Raw genomic sequence first — 12,377 nt, 5'->3', positions numbered from 1 at the left:
AATGGCCTTAAATCTTGACCCAACCCACAGATTTGGGACATCAAAAAAGATTATAAATTTTTGTTTCTAAAGACTTGGGTTAAATGTGGTAATTTAGAAAAGACCTGTCAAGATTTTCCTTGTGCTTGGTAAACTAATCTTTCAAAATAATTGATTGCTTTCCCCAATAGCAGTACCATGCCTTATATGAACTGAGATAAAGTTGAAAGTTGTATAAAATGAGATCATGTTTGTCTGTCAAACTTATAAAAACTGTAAATATATTGGACAAATTTTAGTTTGCATGTGAATGGGAAATTCCAAGGGCACTCACATAAGGTTGAATCATTGTTACAATATGAGAGAAAAAAATGCTCAGGAAAATTTTATTTGCAAAAAAGTGCACTTTTTGTTTAAAAACTGACCCAATCAAACTGCATCAGAGCTGCTCAAAGCAAAATGTGAAGGGCCATGTCTTACCCTATAACAAACTCATGTTGGCAACAATTGCAGATTTCATGTGAATAAAGTGATTGTGACTGAATGCTTGGAACAGACTTTAAAAGTGGTTGTCAAAAGTTTCATGGAATGTTATTAAATTTGACATTTAAATTACTGCAAGAAATGAAAACCATCTGCCCCTGAAATGGGGTAAAAAATATTTGTAAACTTGATTATGTTGATCCAGTGCAACTTGGAAAAACTTGACAGCTTTTGATTTGTAATTTGTCGAGTTATGACCCAGGTCAGAGGATAAATAAAGGAGATTAACAGCGGAAAAACCCAGGCAAAAAAACTAATAATATTTTTTTTAAATAACAATATGGCAAAACAAGTTAAAAAATACTGACACTTCAAGTGGTTACATATCTAATAAAGTTGAAGAGTTTTCAGAGAAAATAGTAAAGTAATTAATTGACTAGCCATGATCAAATTGATGCATTAGACGGGTTTAACTATACATCAATTTATTATACTTTCATTCAGAATTTTCACACAAAGACCGCAAATGTATTTGTTACTCTAAAATTGACCTTCAATACTTGCTGAACAGACACAATATAATAATGATTTCTGGTACAACCAAATTATTATTTTCAATCTTATTTTAAAAATTATAAACAGTGCAATTATTTGGTTTCGAATCTGACAATAAAATGAAAACTGACAATTTGTTTTCATGTATTGTGAACTTGATCAGTTGTAAATGTCAATAGTATTTTCTTTTGTTTTTCCTCAGAAATTATTACATTTACTTGCTATGGTGATTGTAATCCTGTGGGTAAATAAAATAAATGCATCAAAGTAGTTCATTAGATGCCTGCAATTCTACAAATTTACACTTGAATGCAAGATAGAAGGCTGTACAAAGGGACAAAACATTTTTTACACTCGGTTCTCTATCTCATCGATGATTACATTTCTGATTTTAAAAAATTGTTTACAGATAAAAATGCATGAAAAATATGAGATAACTTGTTGTTTGCAGTTATGAGAAAGACTCATTTTGATAATTACAAATTATGCATTTTGTATTTAAAAAAACTTTACGCATAAGTGGTAAATGCACACAGACAGAACTTACATTTTTTTTAATGCTTCTTTGTATAAGACATAAGTAAAATTGTATGACCCAGGCCATGTAATTGTTTATATTTTAAAAAATCAATTGTTCAGTAATAATTCTCTAACAATAATATATGTAATTTGTGCTTTAAATTATTTTAATGTAGCCTTTTGCGAATTCTTCTCATATACTTACAAGAAGCAAAAAAAACGATGCCTTCCCCTGCCCACCCAAAAAAACCGATTGTTTACTGCAACTTGACTATTGTAACATAATCTAATGCACACACATTAAAAAATAATGGCACATAAAACATAGTTGTACAAAACGTGCATAGTTCTTTTGGCAAACAGGATTAGCAAAATATTAAAAACATTAGATGGCAATACATATGACAAAGCAAAGAGCTTCTCAATATAAATCCATTAAAAAATACTTGTTTTGATTTTGATTCTGGTGTTTGAAATAATGTTGGCGTTTGTGCTGTTTTTGTCCTTGTTTTTGTGCTGTCACAGGTTTCTGAAATTATTTTGCGCATTATTTCACACTGAATTTTATTTGCTTTTGTCTGATTAATTTCTTAAACTCACTTAATTCTGGATCAAGAGATCTATGATCATCAGTTACTTCACAATAATTTACAAAATTCTTTAGCCATTTGTGTGGAGACAACCCAACAAACAGCGTTGGTTGACCATGATCACAGCTGTATTTTTCAATAACGGCCAGTCGAGAAACATTTTTAATGTATCTTTAGATACTGTGCATACTTCATCCCAAATGATGATCCTTGGAATGTATTTCTAGCCCATTTAGTCAGGATCCCATGCGTCCCTCTTCCATCGGAAGAAACTATGATAAGTACATGAACGCACTCCTTGTTGTTTCATTTCTCTTGAGAGTCCATGTGTAGGTGTTAAAACAACCATATCATTTGAATTCTGTCTAAATAATTCTATCACTTAAGCTGTTTTACCAGAACCACAAGGTCCATTTAGATAAAGTCTTGTGTCAGGATAATGGATCATACACAGATGGTGCATTCGGCATTTATCCTGATAATATTGATATACGATAAATATCTTTGATTTCAATGTCTGCGGATTCAGAATAATTGTGTAACATTTCTTGTTTTATTCTCCATTCGCCCCATGATGCATCATGAGCGAATTGAGTTGGTAGTTCTGAATATTTTCTTTCAACATAAAACGAATCCGTTGCAAATCTGCATTGGTAGGAAATCTGTTTACCATCGATATTAAATTTATCAAAAATACGCGAGCATTGAAGATCTTGAGTAAACTGAGGCGACTCACCATCAATATAACCAACAACTGTACCTAATCGTGTTCCGTTAGACAAGTAAGTGGTTTCTCGACTTAACAGATGTATTTCTCTTCATTGCATCAGTAATTATAAAATCATATTCAACATCATCTATGATTATTCATGCATAATGTCGTTTTTGATCATATGCTCCACCTTGAGTAAATTTACCAATTATTCTTCTACCAAGATCTTTTGCGATTTTATTTTCATAATCAGAATAATTTTGTGGTGGTAACCAAACTTCTTTCTGAGAACGGTATGATATAATTGCCTCACTTACAATCAACGATATTAGTATTTTACAATCAAGCATATATCGTAACAACACTATTGGTGTCCACATTTTTTCTTAAAAGTGTCTACCAAACCAAATATAACAAATCGGATGAAGACCTTCAGCAAACTCGAATGACTGAACATGAGCAAATCCAGTTAGATCAAAATTGGGTAGGGGTCCATTTATCAATACTCTAGTCATCTCTTGTGTGGATGTCTAAGTCTTTTAAAATATCCAGAACACTCTCCGTAACCAAGAAAACTTCCCAGTTAACATGTGACCATAACAACCGAGATAACATTGTTGTGGTCATACTCAGTATTCCACAATCCACCATGTCCGTATTCACAGCAGCTTAGCTGCACGGCTTCAAGAAATTCAAATCGTGTTGGCTTCCATGAATTTTTTTCTCTTGCAAAGTGAACAGCAACTGACAGAACAGTGAAACACTTATTTAGTAATTGTTCAGTATTCTGCGATGAAAATTTCTGCGCAAGATTTTTCATTTCTTCATGGAGAGATTCTTTCAGATATATTTCACCGTTAGGTCATACAAATTGATAATATTTTTCATCATCAGACCTTTGAAATAGCCATACTGATACAGGATCGTTTTTACTTATTTAGTGAATAAAATCAAATGCGTTTCCCCCAGAGTCTTGAGGGTAAAATCTTACGGTTTGATCTCATGGAAATATTGTCACTGCGCTGGTCTATGCATGCACATTATGATCAATGATATTTATTTGAGCTCCCCCCTTTTAAAATGTTTAGAATCGTGTAAAATCTCTCCTGTTGTTGCTGCTACTTTTATTGGGAATTTTAGTGTTTTTTCTAACTTAGCAACATCATTTATTTTATCTCCGGTATCCTTGACCGATTCAGCCCATTTGTTTATTTTTTCACATCGCTGATCTGTTAACCCATTTCCACTTATCGCGTTTGTAAAATGTTTGATTACTCGTTTGGCTACACAATTTAGTCTTGATAATCTCATTGGCGCAAGATCATCGATGTTGGGTTTAACATTTAGTGAAGAAATTCCATAAATAACTGCTTTTATAGGATACGCTCGTACGTAATATGGTTTATAAATACCAGTCAACATTCCTGGTTTGGAATTTTTACTTAGCATAGCGGTTTTCCCATTAACAAGGACAGGGTCACGTTTGTCACAGATAATCCACTCAGCGGAATCACTGGGGTTGTCTGTTTCTGATAATACAACAAATTTTATTCTGAAAAATATTTTTGATTGTCGAGATAATCAATAATCATTTTCGCCCACTCATTGTTCATTGTAGCATCAGTGACTATCACATAATTCTGAATGCTGACCACATGTGAGATACACTATTGTTGCAAAATTCTCTATTAGCATCTCGAATATTATTAGATTATTTGTCAGATCAGCCAGAGCTTGCCTTCGCAAGTCAGGAGTTTTTCTGTCAAGATCGAATCTGGCCTCAGGAAACAAAGTTTTCCAAGGTTGGATTGTAGATAATCTCTCAAACTCTTCCATATTATATTTCATACGAGTATTTAAATTAAAAATATTATATATACAATCACTAAAGCAAAGAATCAATGCAAGTGGTCGATGATAGGGTTTTCACCTCCTTGTAACAAATCTTGTGTAAATGAATTCTGCTGACAACATTTGCAAAGCATGCGTCGTGGAAGTCTTGGTCCAAAACCATGCTTATGGTGTGGTGTTGGAGTTGGAGGGAAAATACAGTTGTGTGTGCGTTGTGGTGGTAAAAAAATAAGAGAACTAAAACGATATTATGATAAAAAGAATAACAACCCTGATGTTGTCAAGGACAATGCCCTTAATAAAAATCTACATGATAAGGTTATAAGAAACCCTGAAGATTGTATAGCTAGATTTGTAAAGACAAATTATAATTTAGACAAATAATATTATATATAAAATGGAGCAAAAAGAATTTGTCAGACATCCTATCATCAAGAATTATGAAGCTTCTCATGATGGTGTAGTCAGAAATTCGGCTATAAAACAAGTTGGTGTTTGGGAGAAAAGGTATTACAATCATAGGTTTGTATACGAGACTTTTCACGGGTTGATCAAAGACGGTCTTGTGATTGACCATATTGACTCAGATCCCAAAAATAACTTTGGATAACTTCGAGCTATTACACAGAGTGAAAATTGTGCATGTGGGAATACTAGAAAGTATTAAAAAAAATTCCTAGGTCGTTAAATCCATAAATGCTGAGACCGGTGAAGAAATAATATTTCAGTCTATGAAGTATTTTGACACCTGCATGGCTTCAGTACAAAAAGTCGCGAATAAAATGTACAAATCAGCATATTCTAAAAGGTACAAACAGAAAATTGTTTGAGTATCTCCCGTTTGTGTTAGATGCAGACAACGTCCTTGATAAAAAAATAAAGGGAGATAACTCCGCAGTGGATATTAACGCAGTTGATAGAGTTATCGTTGTCCTTGACTCTCTCGAAATAGATTTCACAATAATATTGACTAGTAAATATATTTTTAAAAATGTGATTAATTCTCTCCCTCCGAAGTGTAACCTGGACTAGCTAGAATGTCATGTGGCAATCTAGAAGTTAACATGAGAGTGTAAATATTTTTCTTTTAAACGTATATTTAGTATATAATGAACCATGAAAATATCAATGATGTTAATTCTGCCATTAAAAAATTAAAACATGACGGCATAAATATATCTGATGAACTAAATCCTGAAAAAAAAAATGTTTCCGATTTTGAAACATTACAAGAACGTAAATTCGAAGGTGGAATCACACTACCATCAGAAGAAAAAACTGTAAAGCGAATTCAATGGGCTATGTTTCATTCGTTGGCTACAGTAAACGAAACTGAAGATGGGGAATTAGTCTCTCTCTCTCTCTCTCTCTCTCACAATAGAAAAAATTAGATTAGAACTGTCTCGTGAATACGAAGCAAAAAAGACAATCAACACTCGCATAATACAATTAAGAAAGATTATATCATAAACTGTCAGTGATTATAGTAATGAAAGTGAAAGTTATGGTCATTTCGTGAAAATGAAAGTAAAAGTATGTCAGATTTTAGTCGATTTGTCAGTATAAAAATATCCCCTGAATCAAGGCAGGGGTTATTATACTTTTTTTTTTCTCTTGTTTTATCAAGTATGTTTTGTCTTTTGATAAAGTCAAGGACTCTACGATTAAAATTTTTTAAGACCTCACATATAAATTTAAGCTCAAAACCTGTCCAAGAAGGTCAAGCAAGTGGCCGGTCTGGTCAGTTAGTCCGAAATGTATTCTTGATAATAGCGGATTATGACATCGTAAGTGAACCGGATTGATCGGTTCTTGCACAATCAGATATCCGGGAGGAACTTGCGGTGTAAAATTATAAAGAATATATCCCGCTTCACCTGATTTGATACGTCAGTGTTTGTCTGATAGCTACCATCAAATACGTAACATGTAAGATAGATCTTGATTGTTGAGGTTATATTTACAATTCCCGGCGAAATATGACGGCCTTCACCGTGCTGAGCATTGTCATATCGAAGAATACATGGTGGTGGCGTTATTTTTCACCACGGTTCAAGTATTTTAGAAGAAAAAACTCATTGTTGAGAACGTTGATTGATTTTATTTTAGTTGGATAGTTTCAAATGCTGGAAATATGAGATCTTGTAATTGTTCTTCTTCGATCACATAGTGTTTTAGAAACAATTGTTTGAGGGTCGTTGTGCGGGGTTTTCAATGGTAATCGACAAATTCACTGCCGAGGCGATTTATATTCCAAATGACAGAATTATCATATATTCAAAATCTGACATAACCTGATTTAGATGTTGTATGGTTGCAATGATTTCTTGTTTTAAGTCATCGTTGTAGTGTTGTGTAGCGCTGGAAAATAAATTTTGTAATTGATTTAATGATTGTCTAAACTCGACGTTGATAGGTTCGGAAAGGATCTGATAAATTGTTCATTGACAATCGGATTTAATTTATCATCATGGGTGTATAAATCGCCTATTACTGTAAGAAACTTAGCTCTATAATACTGCTGCTGTTCCTGGTGTTAACGCTGATAATACTACGCCGGCACCAGCAGTGAGCGCGGATACTGTATATACAACAACATCAATGAGAACCGCACGTCTTCGATATTTTTTTACTTTCGTTGTATTCGCGTCAACGATGGTTTATAGCGCTGTTTGCCATTCACGTACATGATCCTATCTAAATTTTTGAACGATTAATTCTGTTACGGCTATTATTATATTTTACACAGCAACCACTTGAGGCGTTTCAGCAACAAATTCCAGACACCACCAGTAAGATGCTGCGGTTAATTTCTTATCAGCTGATTCTAGTATAAATGTTTCTTCGTTCCCGCTATTTAACACAATAGACACAACCCCGGAAAACTTATCGGTTGAATGCCGCCAGGGGTATGTAGTGTATATACTAAATTTTGCAGCGCTGAACACAGACAACCTGTACACACCAGTGACTTCCGCGATATGTTTGATAGCATTATTTTGATGTGACCATGTTGAGAACCCTGGTGATATCGTGTATACGTTATTGACAATCTGCTTGTGGGGAATTTTAATCAGATCAGTTTTTTAACGATATCAGGAATTCCACTTATGACATCTTCTAGTGTTTTCTTAATTGTATCAATATTTGTTTTAATATCAGAGAGTTTTACGTCAACAGTCAACGGGGTGCCAAATAAATCGTCTGCGATTTCATTAAGTTTTCGAAAGTTTCTACTTGTGTTCATAAACATATTTATGTGAACGTCATACTCGGCCCGCAGCGTGGATAATTTACCATCTACGTTGTCCACGTATTTTATTTTGTTGTGGCATCTTCGTCGGATGTTGGATCTCTTAGCACGACTATTTCATGATGAGTTCACCTGTCACTGTGTCGCATGTATTCTTCAAACGCTTCTTGCAATTTCATTTCTGATAACCGCGATTGATATACTTGAGTCTCTGATCTTACCGTCGCTGGTAAACACATGGATGTTATCCGTGGTAGCACCTAGAACTCTACGAACTATGTCATTCCACTTGACATTACTCGTTTTAAAACGCCGTATTTATCCTGAAAAAAAAAACAACTTTATCTAGGACAACTCCAGAGAAGTTCATGATAGCAGCGAGTTCATCCTTTTGTACGGCGTAACATAGTTGATAAATTCCTGCGGTGGAGCCAACCCATACGAATCGAAATAAAGAATTTCACGGGGATCAATCGCGTATGATACCCAGTGAGTTCCTACACCGGTACTATTATCGAGATTAATAATACCTGTCTCGGTACTGTTTGGTTGTTGCGGTAACTGATCGCGCATAAAAACACCTCTAAAGTTTTTGATATTTAGTTGCTTATCACCATCGAGTAAATCAAAATTTGACAACTGTGAAATCAACGAAGTGTTCATGGAAGTCTCAGACCTTTTCCGTTTCGAGGATGAGTTCCCGGAAGTCTTAGACCTTTTCATGTTGATTTTTGTAATGCCATTCCAGCAGCGGTTCCAACTGCACCTAACGCGACCGCTTTTGCGATGGCTGGAGCTTTAGCAGCTACGATGTCGTAGCCTCAACTTGATTTGTTGTGGTTGAGGCTACGAACTGATCCCATATCATGTAATGGAGCAAAAACAAATCATCACTGAAGTCAGAAAAACAAACAGTGTACAAATCAACTACATAAGTATAATCATGTTGTGAAAGAAGTTTAGCTTATTTTTAATTTATTAAGCCCTTACACGATAAAATAAATTGGCATGGTTACTCTAACCTTATCCTGTCCGCCATGACAGACTCTCGCCGTGACCTCTTTTCTACGTAAGGCTTGCCATACCATAATTTTGATATTCTACGCTATATTATTATCAATCAAGTGTGAATAATCGCTTCTTGGTGAAATTTCAAAGTTGCCGATAAACTGTATTTACTTTTAATGCGCAGAATTTTTGACCCAAACGGCGCCAAATTTTTACTACGATTTGTTTACATTTCCAAATAAGGCGTCAATGTCCTTATATGGCACACAAACAAATGAGGCTAAGAACGGAAGTAATCATTATCTGAAATAACATGGCGGACGATCTAAACGAAAATATCGGCTGAAAAAGGTAAACGAGATTTTACAACTATTTCTGCAAAGATTTTCGATACTTCCGGTATTAAATAAGAGGACTACTCAATTTATTGGATTATATGCAAGGAATATGTTTAAGGTGTTATTATTAGGTTAAAAGAGCGCCGGATGTGAATCACACCCGGCTGGCTCCATTAACACGTATATGCTCATGTTAGTATTCTGTCCACGAGGTACGAGTAAGGGTACTAATATTAGTACTAGAGCTGTAGCAGCTATCAATGCCGCGAAAAGTGGAAATATACCGCCGGTTTTAGCGGCATCGCTGATGGCTCCAGCGGAGAGTACAAGTCGTATTCCTGTTCGGGATTGTTTGGCTTTATCAAGATGGTTTCGTTGACGCGATGTCAACGACAACTTGTTTTCACCGCCTGTGATCTGTGCTTTAGCGTTATTGTGGTTCCTGTTTTTTTCACTGATGCGGATTGTAGATTTTTAATCTGACCAGGAGTCAGACTGACACTAACATGATGGTATGATGACATTTATGATAATACTCGTATCTTTAGATCATCGCACGATTACGTATTCAGAACACTATGTGTTCCAAACATTACATGTTTTCTACTGGTGCGTCAACGATTCTCATTCGACCACCAACGCTTTCAAACAACACTGCTTTGTTGCTAAGTATGACCGCGATCGCTATGTAATTAACACCACCTGGATTCACGTTAACTGTGAAGTGTATATCAACGACAGATTGCCTAAATAATTCTAAATGTTCCAGTGAAAAGTAATAGATTGGATACAGTGTTGTAAAATCCAGCTGAGATATCTGCAACCCAGTGTCTCCATTTTTATCACGTCCCATGTACGACAACAATCGATGATACGCGCGCGCAACACGATTGTGTTCAAAATTTAAGATTGTATCTTCAGATGGTTCTTGGTGTCCATTTATTCGTAAAGAAACTTCACTGACTCCAAGGTTGTCAAATATAATGTGACTATGTTCCTGATTACCCAACTGATTAACATGTTGGAGCGCAATGAATATATGTCTTGGTGCAGAAACACCCTGCCGAGTCGCTATTTGTCATGTAAATAACCCGGCAACATTACTCTGAATGCTATCTGTGGACATTGTAGACCATGACAATAACGACTTATCACCTGTATTCATAAAAGAAGGTAATCGCTCTTCTTCAGCAATCGATGGAGTCATTACTGGCAACCATAGTGAAAGTTTAAACAGTATTACTTTACCAGCAGCAGCTGCGGCTGATCGCTAAATAGCATGATCATCACTACCCTTTCTTACAAACGCAAATGTGTGTTTCGCTCCAAAGATAACCTTTCTGACTTTTCTGCAAAATCCAAAAATATGTGACACTGGAATCGCGCATGAAAATCTTCTACGGTCACCTTTTAACATTAATTTACGTGTAGCAAGTCCATAATTGTAATTGTTGTTGGTGTTTTGTAGCATCAAAAAAGCAGCGCCAGGTCTAGCTATTGCTGTAGCCGGTTGTGGATCAGACGCAGTATCGCGTGGTACTTCTTCTTGAAGAAATTGCCTGTGATCAGGATGATCAGCGTTATCTTGGGTAAACATCACTGACGGGCAAATTGATCTTGTATAATCGTCGGAGTATCTTGCTAACCCTACTATTGTTGTGGCAACGTCAACGTCCATCTGAACTGTCTCGATGTTTTTTCCATCAATCATATATGTGGCGCCGTCAAATAACGCCATAATACTATTATTAGCAAAACCAACTATAGCCTCAGCCCCGTATGCTGCATTGAGAAGAACATCTGTTACAAGCTCACCTTCTACTTCAATAAATGCTTCAGCAGGTGAGAAATATCTACTTGTATCCTAAACTTGTAATTCGAATCGTGCGTGTTTATTTGGTTGTCTTGTGTCGTAAAAATAAAATTGATAATCGCGTACGGATTCATCTTTGTGAACTGGTTCATCCATACCGAATGCTGTGTCGGATATACGTTTGAACATTTTATTATATTGCCCATTTTCCAAATGGTTATCGCCTTGACCTTCCAAGGACACGAAAACCACTTCCTGAAATAAAACTCGTGTTTATTTTTTCCTCTTTAGGTAACATTTCTCCTTGATTTATCAGCGCTGCTAGCTTTTGATTTTCGGCTTGATTTATTATTTTACTGACATCCGTGGGCATAACTTCAGTGCTTGGCAATTTCACTGGTTGTGGTGAACCGCGTGGCGGTTTGCGTATTAATCGTGCTATTCTGTCTTTGATTGCCGAGAACGCTTTACCAATTGCACCAGAAGCTTTTTCTCGAATAATGTCGATAGCTTTCATTGATAGTTGTTTTGCGATTGGTGCTGCTTTGGGAGCCATCCTTGTAAATAATCCCTGATTGACATTACCAAGTCCATCTCCGTAAAACTCTTTGTAAACAGGTAATCGTGAGTATACTACTCTGACTATTACGGGTCTACGCTGAGAACTGTGTATGATCATCTTATTTATTATTCATTTATCTAATCACTGTAGTCATCAACGATTTCATCAATGAGAGATCGATAAACGCTAATATCTATGATACCGCCTAGAAATAATCGTTGACAAATATCAGCTGCTTCATTGATTATTTCTGGAGAACTATTTCCAGCATGTTTTCCTCCCATGAGAACTTCAAGTCGTTGTACGTCAGAAAGAACATTGTTGGGACATGGAGTAAGCCCACTTCCTCTTGACACAGTCAAGGTAGTAATACCACTTTCCAGTAGCATCGGTGTCAGTTGCATCGTGAAATTCTTCTTCTGGAGGTTCTCCATATAGTTTACGAAATTCTTCATCCGTTTCTTCATCTTCTTGCAGAGGTGGAGGACGTTGATAAGAAGGCTCTTACTGTTATCGTTTTTGTTTTTGCGGTTCATGCTTTTTCTGTTTCTGTTGTTTTCGTTCTTGTTTTCGCTGTTCTTGTGGGGTTTTTTTGTTTTTGTTTTTTTGTTTGTTTTTCTGTTTGTTTTTTTTTTGTTTCTGCTGAAGTTTATCATGAAGCATCACTCCATCTAAAACTTTGCTATGAACAAAATCTTGCTTGTCCATCTGATA

The sequence above is a fragment of the Sinohyriopsis cumingii genome, chromosome 4 (assembly GCF_028554795.1).
Source record: "Sinohyriopsis cumingii isolate HCF-2022 chromosome 4, ASM2855479v2, whole genome shotgun sequence".
Lineage (NCBI taxonomy): Eukaryota > Metazoa > Mollusca > Bivalvia > Unionida > Unionidae > Sinohyriopsis > Sinohyriopsis cumingii.
Note: the sequence above shows the minus strand (reverse complement) of the source record.